Consider the following 22,405-nt stretch of genomic DNA (forward strand, 5'->3'; position numbering starts at 1 on the left):
ACCTCACGAAAACCTTCATTTCAGCTTCCCCCCACAAAAGAACATCCATTTCATAAGATCTTACAAAGAGAAATGTTTAAACTGAGATTATGATAGTCCCTTAATTCTATTCATCTGTAAAACAAGATGTTTCTCTGTGCAACTCTCACCTGTCTAGTACTCTGCCCAGAACCTCCAGCCACCTGCCCCCCAACTATAGCCTGCACCCCCATTCTTTCGGCAGCACCCTCCAGCAGTTGAATGTATTTATTTATATGCTGAATTGCTATTCTTCAGTGCCTAGGTTTTCTTGAAAACTTAGTTGTTTTAGGTGACAGGGTATATACAGTCTCTCTTACTTCATCTTGGCCAGACTATATGTAGCTTTTAAACTTGAATGCTGATTTTAATTTTTCTTACTTCATACCTGAGCCTTAGTTTTTGATAAAACAATAAACACAGGGAATGTTCTGGGCATAAAATACCATAGCAGATCACTCATTCTTTACTCACTGTCCTCATGGATTTGTTAATCTTTAAAAAGCTGTTTTTAACGGGTAGTTACCCACTGTTTGAAGTTGACTTCCCAAATACTTACTGAGGTCCTTGACCCTTTTTTAAATTGTTTCAACACACAACTCAATAAAGCCTAAGCCTCAACTCCTATGTCTTAGACAAAATTGTTCCCTATTACCCTATTGTAAAATATCCATTCTCTTTACTCTCTTGCCCTAAATTCCTAAAATATAACTGCTCCAGTACACATTCTATAGTGGGCCTCTAGGATAGTTCACAAAACCATCATGCTTATTCTTTTTTCTCCCTTTTCTATACCCTGCCCATTATATTCTTTGATACATTTAGAAAGTGCACTCTAATCAAATAGGATAGTATCTTAGGGGCGCCTGGGTGGCTCAGTCAGTAAGCATCTGCCTTCAGCTCAGGTCATGATCCCAGGGTCCTGGGATCGAGTCCCGCATCGCATCGGGCTCTCTGCTCAGCAGGGAGTCTGCTTCTCCCTCTGCCTGCCACTCCCCCTGCTTGTGTCTCTCTCTCTCTCTCTCTCTCTCTCTCTCGCTGTCAATAAATAAATAAAATTTTTTAAAAAAACATAGTGTCCTAAAAACATATTAAACATAATGAAATCATTGCAAAGCCTCACTTTGTTAAGCTCCTATTATACTATTCAATACCTGCTACTTTCAATTTACACTCTGAAAGGAAAAAAAAAAATCACTTAGGAAAAAAAGTACCAGTTTTATATCTTCTCAAAGAATTGTGTTAAATTAAAAGGACCTCTCTTCCTGTTTCTACTGGTCTAAATAAAGATCTCTTTAACAAAATACTTAAGCAGGGTAGACATACATTTGTAAGATTCTGAAATTAAGATTTATTCAAAATAAGCAAAAGTGTACTTTTAATGCACCAAGAATAACAAGTAAACACAGAATTTTGGAGCAGAAAAGCACTTTGAGATCCCTTGTTTAATTCACTCAGAAACCAAATTCTTTTTTTAAAATTTTTAAAAGTGGTTAAATAAATGCCACACAAATTCCAAAACTTACAAATAATGGACAAAGGATTAGATCCAAGATCTCTTGCTCTTTCTACACTACTGTATGGATCTCACACTTACCATTCTGGATGAAAAAAGCACAATATTTTGAATTTTGTTAATATTATCTGCTGAAAAAAGCAATCAGTTTAATAAGATTTTACTAAAGGAAATGTTTAAACTGAGAATATGACAGCTTATTAATTCTATCCATCGGTGTAAAACAAAATTAGTGGAGCTTCTGATCAGTTTGAAAGACACTGAAACAGAATTCAGCACTAGTTTGAAAGACACTGAAACAGAATTCAGCACTTCTACATGTAGCACTTCTACATTATATGTGAGCACATGTACACCCAAGCCTCTGAAAACATCAAACACAGAAAGGTTTTAACAAATCCAACTCTGATAAAACACTGACTGTACTATATGTACTCTGTGTGCTATAATGTCCTCTAACAAAACAAGGCATTCACACTATTCATGATTTAAAAGGCCTAAAAGTCCTGAGGCCAGATGCCTGAGTAAGTGGCACTTTATGTCTGACTAGCCTAAGATTGCATCTATCAGCTATACATGAGCTGGAAGAGGAACTTCAACTCTGTGTCCTCATAAAATAGGCTACAACTTAACTCATAGGGCTCTCATAAAGAAGAGAAATAACATACCAAATACTAAACAAATGTCAGTGCCTCCCGCCAGCCATCTCAAAATAATGTAAATGTTCCAAACAACTGAAAAATTCTAATGCACACCAGCTTTGACCTGATAAAGACAAGACAGTGATTTACAGCTAAAATCAGCTCTCAACCTTTCCCTAAAGAATTATTCTCATTAGGGGCTTCCTGGGTGGCTCAGTCAGTTAAGCATCTGCCTTCAGCTCTGGTCATGATCCTGGGGTCCTGGGATGGAGCCCCGAGTCTCTTCGAGTCTCTTCGGGCTCCCTGCTCAGCAGGGAGTCTGCTTCTCCCTCTCTCTCTGCCAATCCCCCAGCTCATGGTCTCTCACACTTGCTCTCTCAAATAAAATCTTTTAAAAATTTTTTTAAAAAGCATGATTCTCATTAATTATACCCCAAAAAGCTTACAAAACAAAAACCTGTATACACACATTAAAAATATATAAAAACAGGGGCACCTGGGTGGCTCAGTCGTTAAGTGTCTGCCTTCGGCTCAGGTCATGATCCCAAGGTCCTGGGATGTAGCCCCGCATCGGGCTCCCTGCTCAGCGGGGAGTCTGCTTCCCCTCTCATACTCCCCCTGCTTGTCTTCCCTCTCTCGCTGTCTCTCTCTTCATCACATATATAAATAAAATCTTTAAATATATATATATAAACATATATATATATATAAACAACGACCAAAAACAGAAACAGAAAATAAGCTGCAAAGAAATACACCAAATTACTAACAATGTGAATGTACTAAAATTATGGATGATTTGCTTCCTACTTTTCTACATATTATTAGTTTTCTATAAGGAGCAAATAAAGACCCTTAAAAAAAATGAAATATATTTAAACCTTGTTGTGAAACTCACAATTCTCCAAATCCCTGTTAGGTAATCTCCCAACAAAATGCTGGGCTTCCCGTCAGCCATGCCATTCACTCTATTTACCAGCCTCACTGACAACACAGTTCAAATCCAAGCTTCAGCCAAGTCACAGATTACCACTTAGGAGGGAGCTCAAAGCTTGCTCTCAAATAGTTGCCACCATGAATATAAACCCCTGAATGCTTAAAATCCACTATACTTTTATAATAAGGGGTAAAACTTTATTAGTTTTTGTAATTTGAAACAACATTCGTACCACAGAAAGGAACTTTTTTATTGTTATTGAACTATAAATACACGTACTCCCAGAATTCATCCTTCTGATCATATATGTCTCCTTTCATGCAGGGAAAACTACAAATTGTTCTCTGAAAATCAAAAGTTAAGAAATAAAACGCTGGGGGCGCCTGGGTGGCTCAGTCGTTGAGCATCTCCCTTCGGCTCAGGTCATGATCCCAGGGTCCTGGGATCAAGCCCCGCATCGGGCTCCCTGCTCCGCGGGAAGCCTGCTTCTCCCTCTCCCACTCCCCCTGCTTGTGTTCCCTCTCTCGCTGTGTCTCTCTCTGTCAAATAAATAAATAAAATCTTGAAAAAAAGAAAAAAGAAATAAAACTCTGCCTTGGGCAAAAGCTCACAAATCAGAAAAAGTATCTGCTCTGACTAACCTACACACTTAAAATGAAGATAATTAAGAAAAGCTAAATAAAGAAATCTGTATCAACAGATATCAACAAGCAGCAATGTCTGCAGAACAAGTGGAGAAAATGATGAGTATGATCACAAAGATTCTGAACACCAACTCATTTAGTTTGACAGGAAATTAGATGCCTACATTTTTACATACTGAACTTTATATATAAGTAATATATGTGTGTACATATGTATATGCTATATATGTGTGCATATATAATACATAAGTGTGTGTGTATATATACATATATCATTTAAATTTTTTTTTTATTTTCCCCCAATTGCCCCTTTTCCAGGAGACTCAACATTACTACTAATGGTTTTGACAACCACAATTGTAGAAAGGGATATGTGATACAGAACCTCCACTGTATTTATTTTTGCAAGAAATATTCACTTAACACAAAGAATTTGAGAGCTGAGGTCTTATCTTAACAGAATAATCATCTACACAAATAACCAGTTTTTATTCAAAGTCTAAATAATTAAATGCAAAGAATTAAGTTTATTTACCAGAGTAAGTAAATGTGAAAGTTTCAGGCTTAGCTTATGCTAATTTAATTATTAAATCTACAACATATAAGTTAAAGTTACTATGAGAAAAACATCTAATATAGAGAAATATATCTAACATACATTCCTAAGTAGTAATTATATTCTTGACAATTAAGACTTAATTAGTTTCCAACAGTTTACAAACATACATCAGACATATATACGTAAATATCCCTTAAGAATTATTCTGTAATTTTGATGAAACTTTCCTAATTTTAAATTAGGACTAATATTTATAATATAACTTATTTATATGACTACATATTAATTTATAAAATAAAAATAATCAAATTTCTCTACTTCAAAAGGCTAAAATTACTTCATATAGCTAAAATCCTTCAATATAACCCAAAAAATTCAAAAACCTTGTAGTTTGTCTAAATCAGTATGAGCGACAGCCTTTCTGAAAGATGTCCTATGCCTATCTCCCAAAGATGTATCTGAACTTAAACAAAGGTTATTTACTAATCCTAGAATACTTCATTTCAAACCAAACCAAACTGAATTGCCAGATCACCATAGGATGCATTAACTTCTAGCTCCATCTGCTGGAGTCACAAAATATTCCAAAATCTGACATAAAATACTATGAAACAAATGATCTACAATGTATCATATAGACCAAACACTTCATGAATTTACAACAGAAAATTAATCAGAGTTCAGCCATATTCAATAATTTCTAAAATGACAAATCTAAGTTAAAATCAGTATTGCAGTGGAATTGAGGATCTAACGCTATTGTCAAAAAGTGAGTTATATAATAAAAAAATTCTACCAAGAAAGCAGAAGCCTTAGAGAAAGACAAGTTTGCTTTTGAACAGTAAGTATTGTGTGAACCTCAGAATCAGAACAGCTTCCGTCTATTAGAAGAAAAACAAAAATTAAAAAACAACGTTAGCAATGAGTTGTGAAACTTTTTACCTTAATATAACTTTTTCTTGTAACAAAAAAGCAATACATGTCCATTGCAGAAATATTATACAATACAAGCACCAAAAAAATGTCTATATCCTGTAATTAATCCTACCACCCAGGGAAAAACATGTTTTTCAACATCTTTCTCTATCAACAAATACTCTTCTACATCATCATCTATAATGGCCAAGAAAGCACTCCACTGTTAGGATTTACCAAAATTCAATTAAGCAAATTTCTTACTTTGACACTTAGATTGTTTCATTTTTAAAATTTTTATAAACAATACCTCCATTAATATCCAGTAACTACGGTGATGCATACTATGACAAATGACTATTAAGACCAATTAATTAGAAACTACTAGTAACATTTAACTAATAATGGTATATTAAACTTTATGAAGGACTGACTTTGATTTAATATCTATACATAAGTAGATGTAATACTTATTTTTAAGTTTAATTGCTTATAATCTAGAAGTCTGATTTTTTAATCTTCTGTGGGACTTGAAAATGGCTAAATTAAAGATGGATTTTGCATAGTTCCTTCATGATATCCACAATAGCATATTGTCTATTCCTGTTGAAAAATCAAAATAAAACACCCATACCTTGAAAAGACTAGTCAGGTTCATGGTGGTTATCTTTTAACAGACCTAAATGTCAACTAGGCAATCATGTTATAAACGTGTGTCTCTGTCTCTTTCATAAATAAGTATGAACGGCTTAGCAAAAATTGGCCCCCAGTGGGGGATACCTCAAAAAACTGAAGAATTATTTCCTGACTTTATTTAAGGCTACAACTTAACTCCATCATTCTCCTACCTTCCAAAGATTTATTCCTGTTTATTTTTTAACTTTAATCTCACATTACATAAAATTACCATTTAAATAAGGAAGTAATTCAATGCATTTAGTGCATTCACAAATCATGCTACCACTACCACCATCTCACCCCAAAACATGTCTATCACCCCGAAAGGAAAACCCATTAAGCATTTGTATCAGTTTTTCAATTTATGGAACTGAAAAGTTTCGTAGTTTTCTGCTAGGTTTTTAACAAGATACAAAGAAAGTGAATACAAATAGATGCTTTCTTTTTCTGTCCATTTTTTACCCTTTTTCAATTTTAACAATAAAAGTGACAATACAAATTTTAGCTACCATTTTGTCATCTCTGCTCTCTTTGTACCATCCTATAACTATCGTTGCCGGCATGTCATACCCACACTAAGTGAATGATGGGACACACCTCACAACATCCAGCTGACAAGCAAAAAAGACCCTGGGCCAAAACTGCCAATGACCAGATTACCATTCTGCCCCATTCTAGCTCCAATATCATTTTTGTGTATCACATTTTCCAAGCTATTTTAATCATTTTCCCCATGTAGACAGAGATACATCTTGCTACACGATACAGATTTAAAACTAAGGGTAATATTTTATTTATTTATGTTATTAAATTCTGGCCCACAGAAGTGAAGTGGCATTCTAACGTAATCTGGTTAACATGTAACATCTCAAACCCAAGTGGCCCAAATCCAGACACTATATTTAATTCAAACTAAATATTTTTATACATACTAAAGCATTATCAACACATACAGTGGCCTAATCCATATGATTTACACACTAAAGGCACAAGTGATCAAAACCATCCATACTGACACTTTTACAGGATAAGCCATTACATTTGTTTTCAAATTAAGTTCCTTTTTACCAAGGTATTCCTAATGACACAATAAATAACTTTTATTCACTCACCGATGAATCTTTATTGGACAATTTCAGTGTGAAAGTACTGGAGCAGTGATCCGTGGGAGATTAAGAGAATTTCAGACATATTCTGAGACCTCAAAGAATTTGGCATAAATTCACAAAAGCTTAACACAAAAAGACAAGTAACAACTTAAGAAAATCTCGTTAAGTGTTACAAGATGGTAAATGATTGACAAATGAATATGGATGATATAACTGCACTGGGGTAAAGGAAATCATCAGACTTTTCAGGGACTGCTTTTGGAGACCCAACACATCACTGCGGCCCACCAGTCAGAGCAAAGGCTTATGGAGGTCAGCTGGTCAACTGAGTGTTAGCTCAGGTCTCACATGTGTCACAGTGGGTCTGCAAACCAGGTCTGTGGTCATATCCCCAGTGCCAGAATGCATAAGGAATAGACATACTTCACAGCTAACAGAACCCCTACTCTGGTCCCCTGACCTGTGTAGTAAGGGCTATTACAATGGGAAACGCCAAGTGGAAGCCCCCAGAATTGCCTCTAACTAGGAAAACAGTAAACCAAAAGTCATGCCACATCCCCAAAGGAAATGCAGAGATTAATGCCACCATCAAGGGTTTGAAAGACGCAGAAGTAGTGACTCCCACATCCCCAAAACAGACAGACCTTAGGACAATGACAGTGGATTACTGTAAGCCTCACTAGGTGGTGGCTCCCACTGTAGCTGCTGTTCCAGATGTGGTTTCACTGCTTAAGTAAATTAACACATACCGTGGTACCTGGTTATGACTCCTGATGTGACAGAGGCCTCTGTCTCCATCTCTGTCCATAAGACCCACCAGAGGAAGTTTACTTTCAGCTGCAAGGCCAGCAAAGCACCCTCACTGTCTTACCTCAGGGACACCCCAACTCCTCAGCCCTGTTACAATTTAATTTGCAGGAATTTTGATCGCCTTTCCCTTCCACCAAATGTCACAGTGGCCCATACTAATGATGACACTGTGCCAACTGGATGTAGTGAGCGAGAAGTAGCAAGTACTCTAGACTTATTGGTAAGACATTTTCATGTCAGAAGGTGGAGAATACATCCAAAAATAATTCAGGGGCCTTCTATGTCAGTGAAATTTCTAGGGGTCTAGTGGTGTGTGGACGTGGGGATCTCTGTTCTCAGGCGAAGGATGAGTTGTTGAATCTGGCTCTTCCTACAACCAAGAAAGGCACAAAGTCCATGGGCTTCTTGGGATTTTGAAGGTAATATATGCCCCCTATTCCTCCTCTGGGTGTGTTACTGCAGCTCACTTACCAAGTGACGCCCAGAGCTGCCAGTTTACAGTGGGGTCCAGAACAAGAGAAGGTTCTGCAACAAGTATAGGCCGCTGTACAAGTTGCTCTGTTATGTAGGCCATCTGATCCGCAAACCCAGCGACGCCTGAAGTGTCCACGGCAGGCAGGAATGCTGCGTGGAGCCTTTGGCAGGCGCTATAGATCGATCACAGCACAGGCCCGTAGGACTTTAGAGCAAAGCCCTACAGCACTACAGCCCCTCTGGGATATACCTGAAGGACAGCCCTGCACAGATAACCATTCTCGTTTAAGTAACACTTGTAATTTAATTTAATTAACACAGTAAATCTTGGCCTGTTACCGGGCCTTAGAAGAGACTGAACACTTGACCATGAGCCACCAAGTTACCATGTGACTGGAGCTGCCCATGATGAACAGGGTGTTTGTTATCTGACCCACCGACCTGTAACATCAGACATGCAACAGCAATACTCCATCATCAAACAGAAGCGGTATACATAAGATCAGGCCCAAGCAGGCCCTGAAGGTACAAGTAAGTTACGTGAACAAGTGGCCCAAATGCCCATGGTCTCCACTCCTGCTCTACTACTTCTCTTCCCCAACTTGCGCCTAGGGCCTCATAGGGAGTTCCCTACAATCAGCTGACTGAGGGAAGAAAAGACTCAGGCCTGGTTTACAGATGGTTCTGCACGACACCACCCAGAGTGGACAGCTGCAGCACCAGAGCCCTCTGAGACAGCAGTGAAGGGAAATCCTCCCGATGCCCCTGGTTGTTCACTTTGCTTGGGAGGAGAAATGACCAGACACGTAATTATAAATTCATGGGTTGTGTCCAGTGATCTGGCTAGAAGGTCAGGAAGAAACATGACTAGAAAACTGGTAACAAGGAAATTGAAATTTGGGGCAGAGGTAGTACAGACAGTGCTCTCTGAATGGGGAAAAAAAACATGAAGATATTCATGTCCCATGTGACTGCTCATCAAAAGGGGACCCTGGCAAAGGAGGAGTTTAATAATCAAGTGGATGGGACTCCCTGTTCTGCAGATACCAGTCAGCCTCTTTCCCCGCCACCCGTCATGATCCAATGGGCTCATAAGCAAAGTGGCCACGATGGCAGGGTAGAGATTAGGCACGGGCTCAGCAGTGTGCACGTCTACTCATCACACTCACCTGGCTATGGCTACCAACTGCATGCCTAATCACCAGCAGCAAAAACCAACACTGAGACCTCAATATGGCACCACACCCAGGGGAGATTAGCCAGCTACCTGGTGGTGGGTTCCCTGAAATGGGCCACTCCCATCATGGAGAGGGCAGCAATTTGTCCTTATTGGAACAGACACTTACTCTGGGTACAGATATGCCTTGAACTTCGCGCAAAGCTGCTGCCAAAACTACTATCTGTGGACTTTCAGAATGCCTTGCCCACCATCATCACAGCAGTGCTTCTGATCTAGGAAATACTTCACAGCAGAAGAACAACAATGGGCCCAGGCCCTCGGAATTCACTGGTCATGCATGTTTCCCACGATCCTGAAGCAGCTGGTTCGACAGAATGGTGGAATGTCCTTCTGAAGACTGTTACGGTGCCCGCTAGGTGGCCATACCTCGCAGGGCTGAAGAAAGGTACTCTAGGAGGTTGTATTCGCCCTGAATCTGTATTCAATATATGGTGGTACTTCTCCCATCGCCGGGGTTCACAGGTAGAATCGAGGAGTAGAATCGGGAGTGGTAGCACTCACCATTATCCGTAATGACCCACTAGCAAACTTTCTGTCTCCTGTTCCTGTAACCTTAGGAACCAGTGCTGCTAGACTAGAGTTCTAGCTCCAAAGGGAGGAACGTTTCCACCAGGAGACACAACAATGATTCCACTGAAATGGAAGTTCAGACTACTGTCCAGCACTTTGCGGTCCTCATGCCTCTCAATCAACCAGCAAGGAAGGGAGTTCTGACCCCCAGGGGGAACCTGGACGCCTCCTCCACAATAGAAGTGAGGAAGAGCGTGTCTAGAACACAGAACACGCCTCAGGGCATGTCTTAGTATTACCATAATTTGGCCCCATTAATGATTTTTTAAAAGCCAAGAAGCAAGTATGTCTAAGGTTGACAAATCTTCAACCCCAAGACAATCTAAGGGACTAATAATAAGCACTCCCTTGAATGTCATCGACAAGGTTAAAGAAAGCTATGAATTTAGAAGAGAAAGATGAATTTAAGAGATTTACGAAATTCACTACATGCAGCAAAGGATACAGACCTACCAAAGATTTAGCAGAAACAAAGCCAGGGGTCATAAAACCCTCAAGGAAAATTTCCAGGGCTTACATCCCAGGCCTCCTGAAACCTATTCCTAAGGGTACATTTAGAAGCAGTGACATCATTTAGAAGGTTCTTCCTCTAGTTCCCCAACTTTCAGATGACGTGGTTTATTGGAGTTCAAAATTATTGTCTATCACATATTCATTCAATAGGTTTATTAGGCAATCACTATGTGGGAATCATTGTTCTAAGCCCTAATTTATAAACAAAATATTTGAGCTTACACACCTTACATTATAATGAGAAAGACTACCAATAAAACAAATATATTTACTTCCAGAGTTAAGGCCTCCAAATATATGGCATGTCATGTGTTAGTAGCTCTTACTTACAGTCCATAAACAGAATAAAAGAAATAGCCTTGATTTAGAGTATGTGAAGGTCACTAAGTATAGCATGCAATTTCTACTCAGTAAAACTGGAAACAAAGGCCAGTTCACCTGTCATACTGGTTAACCCAGCTCGAGACCACCTGCACTGCTGGTAAGAACACCTGGAGCCCAATCCTGAAAAATGTATGTGCTATAGTACCTATAGCTTTACAGAAAGCTAGGGCCCAGGGGAACCATGCCAAACAGTCTTCCTCAAACATTTTAGACAATACATATAAAAACCATTTTCTAAATTATATATTATCCAAGTATTTTTAATAACAAAAAACATGTCATCTAAAAAAAACTCACCAAAACATTCATAGCCATTACTTTCCAGGTTGCCTCCTGCCTTTCATAATAATAGCTGACTTTTCAGTAGAGGATTTATGTTTTGTATCAATTTCAGTTTGCTTATTCAGTTTTTTTCAATTGCTAAGCAAAAAAATGGAGTAATTTCTTTTTATTCAGTTAATAATTAGTCCTCATTTTACTGAATTCATTTGGTCTTCAGAGCATCATGACTCCATTTGTTTCTACTTTCAAGCATGACAGAAACCACAAAGGCCAGATTCAAATATATGATTAAACTAAAATGTTAAAATTTTTCATGTTAAAAAACAGTTTAAGCAGTATTAAAGGACAAATGGGAGGAAAATGTTTGCAATTAACCTCTGAGAGACAACTAATTACTTAAAAAAAAACTGCAAGTGTAAAAAGGAATGAAATCTTGCCATTTGCAACAACATGGATAGAGTGAGAGTATAATGCAGGAGAAATAAGTCAGTCAGAGAAAGACAAATACCCTATGATTTCACTCATATGGGGAATTTAAGAAACAAAACAAATGAGCAAACGGACAAAAGAGAGAGGGGGGGCAAGCCAGGAAACAGACTCTTCACTATAGAGAACAAACCGATGATTACCAGAGGGGAGGGAGTCGTTGGGGGATGAATGAAATAGGTGATAGCGATTAAGGAGAGCACTTGGGATGAGCGCGGGGCAGTGTATGGAGTGCTGAAGGACTGCACTGTACACCTGAAACTAATATTACACTGTATGTTAACTAACAGGAATTAAAATTTTAATTAAAAAAAAAAAGGAGGGGAAAACACTGTAAAAATGGGCAAAGGAAACATAGGTAGGCAATTTACTAAAAAATAACTATGAATGACCTCTGAGTATGTTTTGTAAATGTCTATCCTTACTAGTAATTAAAGAAATGTACATTTAAGAGGGGAAATGTTTCATATTTCTGACCTGGAACTTTTTTTTTTTTCAAGATTTATTGCAGGGGGCGGGGGGTGGGCAGAGAGAGAGAATTCAAGTAGACTGCACTGAGCATGGAACCTGATGCAGGACTCAATCTCATGACCCTGAGCAGAAACCATGAGTTGGACACTTAACCAACTGTGACACCCAAGCACTCCTTGAATTGGCAGGTTTTAAGTACCACCCACAGTTGATGAAGATACATTCTGGGAAGAGGAGCCCCTCAGTGAAAGTGAAACCACTAGTGGAATTCACACAGCTTTTCGGGATCAGCAAACATCTTCTCAAAACTTTTAAAGTGTGCTTACCTAGAAAGTGAATTGCAGAAATTTATCCTAAGGACAAATATTTGTAAACATGTACACTGGAGCTCTTTTAGTTAAAAAAAATTGGGAACAATCCATGCTTATAACAGCTCCAGGCACTACTATAAATTGCACAGAAAAGTAGTTAATGGCATGGAAACCTCCCACTTACATGTTGATTTAGGAAAACATAAATCATCAGTGAGTCCATGAAGGTTGCCATCTGGTTATGTATTCACAGGAAGACACCTTACTGAAGATTACAGACCACAGTATTCACAATAGCTCTGTGGGTTGTAGGATTGTGGGTAACATTAATTTTCTTCACCATATATTGTTTTCCAAATATTCTCCAGCAAACGAAGCATTTTTTTTAAACACAAAGGAGTGAGAGAAATGGTAGTTGTCTGTATAAATTCCAGACGAATTAGACAGTTATGGACAAAAAAAGTCACCTTTAGAAAATGAGGGGGAAAAAGAGAGTATTTGTCACACATCAGGAAGGGAAAGGATCTTCTAAACACAAAACAATTAGAGAAACCAAAGGAAGAAAAAAGACTGGACACTGGACAATATACAAATGTTAAAAATTCTGTCAATAAAAAGCAAGTAAAGTTAAAAAGAAAAATAACTAGAACATATTTACAAAAATCTAATAAAAAGCTGATGTGCTTTCCATATAAAGATATCACAATTCAAAACGAATAAAAGGGGGAAGGACAATGAAACATATAAAAAAGATCTATGTATTAGATCTTGTAATATATTTTATAAATTAAACTTAAAATGTCATACACCTCACTAAAAATTTCCAGGAAATGGCAGAGTCAAGATTGGAATGCAGGTCTAATTGGCCTCCAAGCAATATACCATGTTGCCCACAGTAAGTAAGTCACTTTTTTAACCACATTAATTTTAAAGTTTGTACTTGACAAAAGAGTTTTTCCCCCTTCAATTATACATTCTTAAATAACAAAAGTAACAGAAAATAAATTAAGTAGAAAACTATGGCTAGTATTCTTAGGTCTTAAATGGAGGCTGAGTTCTTTTGACATATCCAGATAAACCAAAATTCTCTTGCTAAATATTTAAATGAGAACTTACCAAATCATTAAGTATAAAGACTGCTTCTTGATTAAGTAAAACAGAAAAGCCTTTCACAACTAAGAATAGGAATAGTAAGTAAAAATCTGGTTTTCTGATTTTATGAAGGACTCCTGGTTTATTGGAGGAAGATGCAAATTATGAAGGAAATTAAGAAAAGGCAAATCTAAAAATACAGTGCAGTAAAAAATGAAAACATTCATTGTGATATTAAGCAATATATACTAACCATGAATCAGGGAGCCATTTAGCCATTGGATATAGTAGTTCTGAGGAAAAGAAAGCAGGATTTCATTGCTGATTATTGAAAAGGGTAAAAGCAAAACAGCCCCAGCTGAAACTGCCAGAGTGAACGTGCTCAAAAACAACCTGGAAGAGAAGAGATCATTGTCACCAGCAATTGAAAAAAGCAAGGAATACGGTAGGAATTTAAAAAGGATAAAAACTCTTAAATCTTTTAATCCAAAAAGTTACATAAGATTTTCATTAAATATGTGTAGTTGGGAGACAAATGATATATATATGATACTAGAAGTTCAATTAGGTATACTCTAAAACTACTCACTCTGTGAAAAGGGTCATTAACTTGTTGAACGAGCAGGCCCTAGAAGAATCACATACAGAAGACAGAGTACTTTGCACATTTTACAAAGAATAAGCCATAGTCTCTTTCCTCTTTTAAGTTTAAATATTTATTTCACAATTGCATTTAATTAACTACATTGGCAAATACATCCTAACAGCAATGCAAAAGCTGATTTCAGATGAAAAAAAAACAAAAACTTGTGAAAACAGTATGAAAAACAAATCAATTCAAAATGGTTATTTCAAGAGAAAAAAACTTAACAAAGCCATTGGTCAGCTACCTCTTAAAATGGGTAAAGGCAAAATAAATTATACTAAGAAACCGTAGAGAACTATTAAACAATATTCTACTATTAAACAGTATTTAAAACACTATTTGTCATTTTTAAAAATAAGATATTGCTAATAAATACTGATACAGAGAAATGTCTAAGATAAATTAAGTTAAAAAAACTGAAAAGGCACGGACAATAAATAGAAAACATGCTCCCCCCCACAAAAAAATGCATTTATACACACAGGAAAATAGAGGTACACACACACACACACACACAAACCTAGCACAATATATAACAATCCCACAGGAGAGTGGAATTCTAAAGGGCTTTCACTTTCTCAGTTATATATATGTCTGAAATGTTTAAAATTTTTTATCTAATTTTTAAAAGATTTTTTTAAGACTTAAAAGGCAAAGGAAAAGAAAACCTCACCAACATTAGAGATGGAATCTTAATTTAATATCCATCCCATTAAAGTCAATATAGGAAGAACGTGAAAATAAATGTAACACATAAGAAAAAAAAAACACGTAATAAACGCTTGAAATACACATCCACTAGAGTAACTTTGAGACCAATGCCATCTTGTGGCAACCAACAGAAGTGTTTTCCTACTTAAAAGCCAAAACAACCACGAAACCTCTGTTCAGTAAATCATCGATGATGTTTAAATGTAGACCATATCATACATACCAAAAATGCAGCTCAAATCAGACACAGAAGAAGGCTTAGAAGCTGTTTTGCTGAGTGGGCATGTTTCCTGGGAAACGCACTAGGAAAAATGTCCACCCAGGTCTACTGCCAACTCTGGCAACTACCAGCCCGTGGCCTGAAGCGTGCTTCTCTGGTTTTGTCCTTGCAAGTCAAGGGAGGAAGTTATCCCAATCGCTACCATTGCTTCCTTCCAATGCCAAAAATAGGATCAAACCCACAAGTTCACCATTCCAGGTCCTGAACAGCTATTCCACTATGTGTGCCAGGCTCCTCTTGCCACGACAGACTCCCACATACAGTGTGATGTACCCACCTGCTCACACACCAAACCTCAATGCGTCTCACGGTTCTGTGCTCTGGGGCACAGTCAGTTCTGCCCCTAGGGTCGCTTTATGTCATCTGCCCTGCGAAGCAGCCTCAGCACCACTCTCCACACTCCTCTCAACAGTCAATGCTTCTCCTCTCAGCTCACACGACACTGACCACATAACCAGCAAGACCAACCAGAGTTTCCAAATCAAAAACCGGGACCAGTAATCTGACAAAAAACTAAGCTTATGAGGGCAAATAGGTAAAGTATTTGAAATCATAAACGATCCAGAAAAGCCTAACTATAAACAAACACTTGCAGAATCTACTGCATCTCAGGTACTGTGCCTGGGCTCTGGATACAGAGCGCCGCCGCCACCCTCTCACCCTGCCTGTGAGCACCTAGCATGAAAGCTACTCAGAAAAGGCCGATGCAGGTCAGGTCAATGCTGGCAAGGGGTCCCCAAGGGAAGGCCAGATCGAAAAAGAGCAGCAGTGGTCATAGCTTGCAGACCTCCTGAAGTGCCCTTCAGATTAAAGTGCCATTTCTCAAAAGTCACCTTCCGAAGCGGAGCAGATTCTGAGGACAGCACCCACAGGACTTCCTGGGGTCGGGGCAGCCAGGGCTCAAGGCTGACGCTGAGCCTTCAGCCTGAGAATGGGAAGGGTAGAGCTGGTATCGCCTGTGACGGAGAAGGCCCCAGCTGGAGCGGGCCGGCAGGGAAACACGGGACTCAGCTTTGGCCCCGCCTCGTCTGTCATGTCCACAAGGCAGGAGCACCACGGAGGCCACGCTTCACACCTCTCCGCAGGCTACCAGGTGGCCTAGAACTTCTGTCTGCCCCATTGCTGGCTACGTTCTGACTGACCACTGGGCAGGACGGTGTCTGCCAGGGCTCTCTGACTCTAACATCACTCTTCCACTTTTAATTAGTAAGTATTTTGTGGGAAGCTAAGTTTGAAACTAGGAAAAATACCCTGTTCCTTGCCAAAAAGTTTATTCATTTACTGATGCCTATCAGGATGGACTCAAGATTGTTCTATTTTATTCTGTGCAGGATCCATTACAATCGTTCTCCGGACACTCAGATTGTCCCTGATTGATGTGAAAGCCCTTCAAGGCTCTTGGGTCTTTTAGACATGCACGCCATCGTTCTTGGAGCACTTCCTTGCATTCTGGCAGTACCATACGTACAAAATGAGCCTGGAACTTCCCCTCTCTTACCCCTGCAGTCAGCTTCTTCCCCAAGGAGCCCTGGTTCCTATCAGTGGAAAGTTGTATTTAGAAGCACAGATCTAGGGCTAAGTATATTCACTGCTCTTGGGGTGTCATGCTCCCAATGGACAGGCAAGGAATGCAAGTATGCACTACGCCTACATGTACATATACACACTAACACGCACCCACCTTCACATCTAGATCTGGTGCAACAACTCTGTATTGAAAACCGTGAGTCCACACTGATAGTTCACTTGCAAGTCCAACTGCAATGCAACAACCCTGTTCATTTTCATTTTTCTCCCTTTCCCTTAACTACAGAATGGTTCCCCTCACCTTTAATGGACCAACCCCCTGGAAATGATCTGACACCCCGCCCCCTGCGGAGGCGCCCTCCTGCTCAGGTGACGCCCCATTCTGGACCATCCCACCTCCCTCCCCACGGACCTCTGATGCCTAGGCCAGGCCATCCCTCTGGGGACACCCTCCTCAGCCTGCTTGGGCTCTGTCATCCTGCCTGGATGCCCTCCCCAACCTCTGACTCCCTGTAACAGAGCACCCCTGAACACACGTGAGTGCCCCTCATCACCGCTCAAGCTGACACTCCACCAAGGATTTCCCTCTGCAGGGAAAATTCCCTCCCGGCTCCTGGACCCTGAGAGCCCACACCAGGTCACCCCCGGGCTCTGATACCTCATGCCAGGCCTACTTCCTGCAATGGAGACTCTCCTCTCACCTGCAAGGACTCCCAAAAGTTTCACCAGTTAGGCATTCCATTTTTATATCAATAACTTAAATCCAAATCAAATCAACTAACTAGCCAACAGTAGCTCTCATAAAATGTAGTTTTTGGTTGCAAAGTTAATTTGGGGGCACAAGTAGATACAAACAGAGAACAGAACAAAGGAGCAAAGGAGAAAGCAAACATGGGTCTAACGGGAGGTGAGAACGGCCAAGGGACAGGCTTTCCATTTTGACATGGGTGCTGAACCAGCTGCAGAGATCCCTGTTTCAAGTGGCCAGGTAGTGCTGCCAATCATTACACTTAAAAACTTGTCTGAGGGCGCCTGGGTGGCTCAGTGTGTTGGGCGGCTGCCTTCGGCTCGGGTCATGATCCTGGAGTCCTGGGATCGAGTCCCGCATCAGGATCCCTGCTCAGTGGGGAGTCTGCTTCTCCCTCTGACCCTCTTCCCTCTCGTGCTCTCTATCTCTCATTCTCTCTCTCAAATGGATAAATAAAATCTTAAAAAAAAAAAAAACTTGTCGGAGCTCTTCCCCTTTTTTCTCTTTGTTCAGCAGGACTCTCCTTCCATTTCCTCCTTTTTGGTGGAGGGGGCAAGGCAAGGAAAGACGGTGGAGAGAAGGGAGGCAACCCCAAATTCCCACAGACTGTGCACGAGCACCAACCCTGGATTGTTTTGCAGATGTGATTGAATCCATACAACAGCATGACAGAGTAAGTGGCAGCTCTCCTTCACACACAGAGAAAACAAATCTTTCTCAATCTCTTCTGATCTTAAGTTAATCTTGAGTTCGGAATTTGAACCCAGATCTACCTTCCTCTTCCATTCTCACTCATTCTATCACACAAGGGGGAAAACAGGCGGTGAAAGCCAAAAGGATTACTGGGCAAGGGGGGGGAACGGACCAGCCCTGATTCTCTCAGGTGCCCCCCCCCGGCCGCCCCGCGCCCTCTCCTGTCTTTATTGTAAGTACACCCGTCTGCCTGCAGGAAAGGGATGCCAGCTCCAGGCACGTGATGCAGGAGCCACCTGCCAGGAGAACCCTCAGACCCGCCACAACAGCGATGGCAGCAGAACTGATGAAAGCAGAAGGGGAACTCAGGGCTCCTGAGCCTCCTCACAAGGAAACGAGGCACAGCCACCGTTTCACAGAATACACTGCAAGGTAAAGTCTAAGTGATGTGTTCTGGTCTGTTGTGCAAACACCACCACTTTCTAGTTCCAGAACATTCCATCACCCCAAAATAAAACCTTGTATTCATTAAGCAGTTGCTCCCCATTTTGCCCGCCCCTCAGTCCCTGGTAACCATCAATATGACACTGATGGGTTTACCTATTCTGGATATTTCTCATAAGTGGAATCCTACACTACATGGCCTTTCATGTCTGGCTTCTTTCACTTAGCATGATGTTTTCAAGGTTCCTACATGCTGTAGTATGTGTCAGTACCTTATTCCTTTTTATGGCTGAATAATATCCCCGGGGACATGAGAGTATCCGTGAATGTGTGCGTAAGTGCGGGCAGCCTTTCTCCCTTCCCCTCACCTCCTCCCCACCCCAGGCAAAAGATGAATAATCTGATACTAATCGCGAAGAAACAAATCCAAATAACTGGCCTGTCATCTTCAGAAGTATCAAGGTAAGGGAAGTCAAGAAAATACTGAAGGGTTTCAGTCTGAAGGCAACTAAAGGGACATGACAACTACAAGCAGTGTGTGATTCTGAGTGGGATCTTTTTGCAACAAAGGACATGAACGGGACAACTGGTAAATCTGAATGGGGCAGGAGTGGTACAGCATCAGTTTCATTACCTTGATGTTTGTATGGTAGCTACACAGGAGAATGCACTGTTTATAGGCATTATATACAAAAGTATCCTGAGGAAATGGAGAACCAGGTCAGCAACTTCTCAAACAGTTCTGGGGCAAAAAGGCTCTTTTTTGTTATATTTCTAACTTTTGTCTAAATTCAGGACTACGCCAAAAATTTTTCAAGAATCCAAAGAATCCTGGAATAATAATCTCTCCAATGTAGTTACATCTGTGTGATTTCAAATTTTAGTCAAGCAAAATATGATAGAAAGAAACTCACTGCTTCCCATCTGGTTTGATACCTCAAAAAAAAAATTAAAGGGTACATCAATCATATATCAGCATATATAAGCAGAAAAAGAGCTATCGGGAACCTAAAGAACCATCTGAGTCCGTCTCCCTGCTCACAGCAGGTAGATGTTCGATTAACTAGAAGAGAGGTCTGTTCCCTATTCCAAGCCTGTCACAGCCTTCTCAGCAGACCATTAAACAGCCAAGAGTTTTCTTTCTTATGGCCCAGCAACTTCCCCAACCATAAGCCCACTTCCTGGTTAAAACCTCTGAAGGTAAAATTGTCAGCTCCTCAAACAAGCAAATTTTAACAGGAGACAATCAATCCTCATTTTTCCATGTACAGTTGATCCTTGAACAATATGGCTTAGAAATGCACAGGTCCACTTACAAGTGAATTTTTTTAATAAATATAGTACAGTAATATAAATGTATTTTCTCTCCCTTATGATTTTCTTAATAGTTTTCTTTTCTCTAGCTACTTTATTGGGAGAATACAGTATATAATACATATAACATATAAAATATGTGTTAATCAGCTGTTTATGTCATCAGTAAGACTTCCAGTCAATAGTAAGCTATTAGTAGTTAAGTTTTGGATAAGTCAAAAATTATACACAATTTCCAACTGCACAGGGCCAGCGTCCCTCACCCCCACGGTGTTCAAGAGTCAACTGGGTATCTGTCTCTATGTGTTTCTAAGGATAGGGTTAATATCGATAAAAGCATTGTAATACTTCAGGTGAATTTTTTCCACATTTATGGCCAAAGGTGTGAATTAAATGTGAAGAATTTATGACATCAAAATTTGAAACAGAACAAATGAATTTTAAAATACATACGAAATCCTGTTGACTATGGCATCTTCGTCTTCTTGTTCATCTGTAAAAATGGTTAAGGTATTAATTTTTTTATCTTCAATAAAATGTTTCATTAATTTATTAGGAAATTAAACAAAAATAGAAACTTAATTATTTTGAAAAGAACTGATTTTCAAAATGCACTGTATTTATTTCAACATGGATCCAAATTTAAATCTCATTAAATCACGTAAGATAGAATGTAGTTAGGTAAGAGTGTTGTGATTAACCAAAATCCTGATTAACAAAACTACCATATGTAAATTGAAATTTTCCAAATATTTATTGCTCAAGAAAATAAAACTCAGTAGAACCTTAGGACCACTATCAAGTTTACTGTCATACGATATAAGTAAAATTATAATTGCTAATGAATGAAATGTTTTCGTTGATAGTATCCAACAAAAATCTTTACTATAAAATTAGAAGTCAGAATCTTAAAACTCATGTAGTTTTCTATGATTTGAGTTTGTCATTATTAATGGTAATAAGGAAGATTCTCTTTGACCAGTCTAAACCATTTAGATACCACTGCCTCAATACTTCATAATTATTGTGCAAGTTATAGAGTGGAAAGTATCAAGTTCTGTATCTCTTACAAGTAGCAGATACCCTCTGCCCCAATGCTCGCTCACCTCCTCTACCTCTCCCTCATGGCTGCTCGCCTTCTCTCTGTCCTCCCACATAAATTTACCAGCTAAAGAAAGTCTGATCCAATTACAAGAATACTGCACAGCACCCCCTGGCCCCTCCTTCTCCTCAATACCTAACTGGGGTTGTCCTCAAAGGCTCTCTCTCTAAGTCTCTGTAATTATGAGTGTCCACCTGCTTCCGTGTCAATGGTTTATTTGAGCCATTCTCTTACTCCAATCTCCATTCTTAATTATGGGCTGCCCAAAATAGCTTTACAACCAAAAGGACCATAAAATAACAGTCACAATTTTTATACTGTTGTACACACCCCCAATTAACCATCCACTACTGAAGCAACGTTTTAATAGCTTCATATAAATTTCAATTCTTCTCCCTACACTCTACTAAAGTCCAGGGTATTCATCACCTCTCCCTGCCATTACTTTAAAAATCATCTGATAAGGGTGCCCAGGTGGCTCAGTCAGTTGAGTATCCAGGTCTTGATTTCCACTGGGGTCATGTCTCGGGATCATGGATCAGGCCCTGCGTCAGGCTCCGGGCTGACTGAAGGGGTCAGGGGAGTCTGCTTGGGGCTCTCTCTCCTCCTCTGTCTCTGCCCCCCACCCCTGCTCACTCGCTCTCAAAATAAATAAATACTTAAAAATCATCTAAATAATCTAATAAATCTCCAATTTTCCTGCTCATCATCCCCTAATTTCCCCTAAAATGATGCATTTATATTCGTTAATTCTCCCCCCACCTTCTATGTCCATAATCATTAAAACCTGATGCCAAAACAACTTTAAAAATAGCTAAGATACTGTGTTGAATCTGCAGGTCTTCAAATTTTTGAGAGATTATAGATTCTAGGAAGTATTTTAGTGTAATCATAGAGCCAAACTAAAACACTAGAGAGCAAGCATTTACTGACTGCTTTCAAAAGTCTAACAAGTTTAATATTATAACATAAAGAGTCCCTATTATATGGAATCCTTAAGTATTCATATGGTACCTACTATTAGCCCAGCATCACAGGTAGAAAATCCTGTGATTTATAGAAAATAGCTGAGATTTAACAGAAGGCAGTAAGGCAACTGTTTAGGTCCTTACAAAACCCTGGCACAAAAATCTGTGAATGAATTAGCACAAAGTTCATTTTTAAAAAAAGAATAGGGGATGGGATGCATGGGCGGCTCAGTCAGTTAAGAATGTGCCTTCAGCTCAGATCACGATCCCAGGGTCCTAGGATCAAGTCTCACATCAGGCTCCCTGCTCAGTGGGGAGCCTG

This window comes from Eumetopias jubatus, unplaced genomic scaffold, assembly GCF_037043125.1.
Source record: "Eumetopias jubatus isolate StellerSeaLion01/CBP00866 unplaced genomic scaffold, mEumJub1_p1.0 scaffold_20, whole genome shotgun sequence".
Classification (NCBI taxonomy): domain Eukaryota; kingdom Metazoa; phylum Chordata; class Mammalia; order Carnivora; family Otariidae; genus Eumetopias; species Eumetopias jubatus.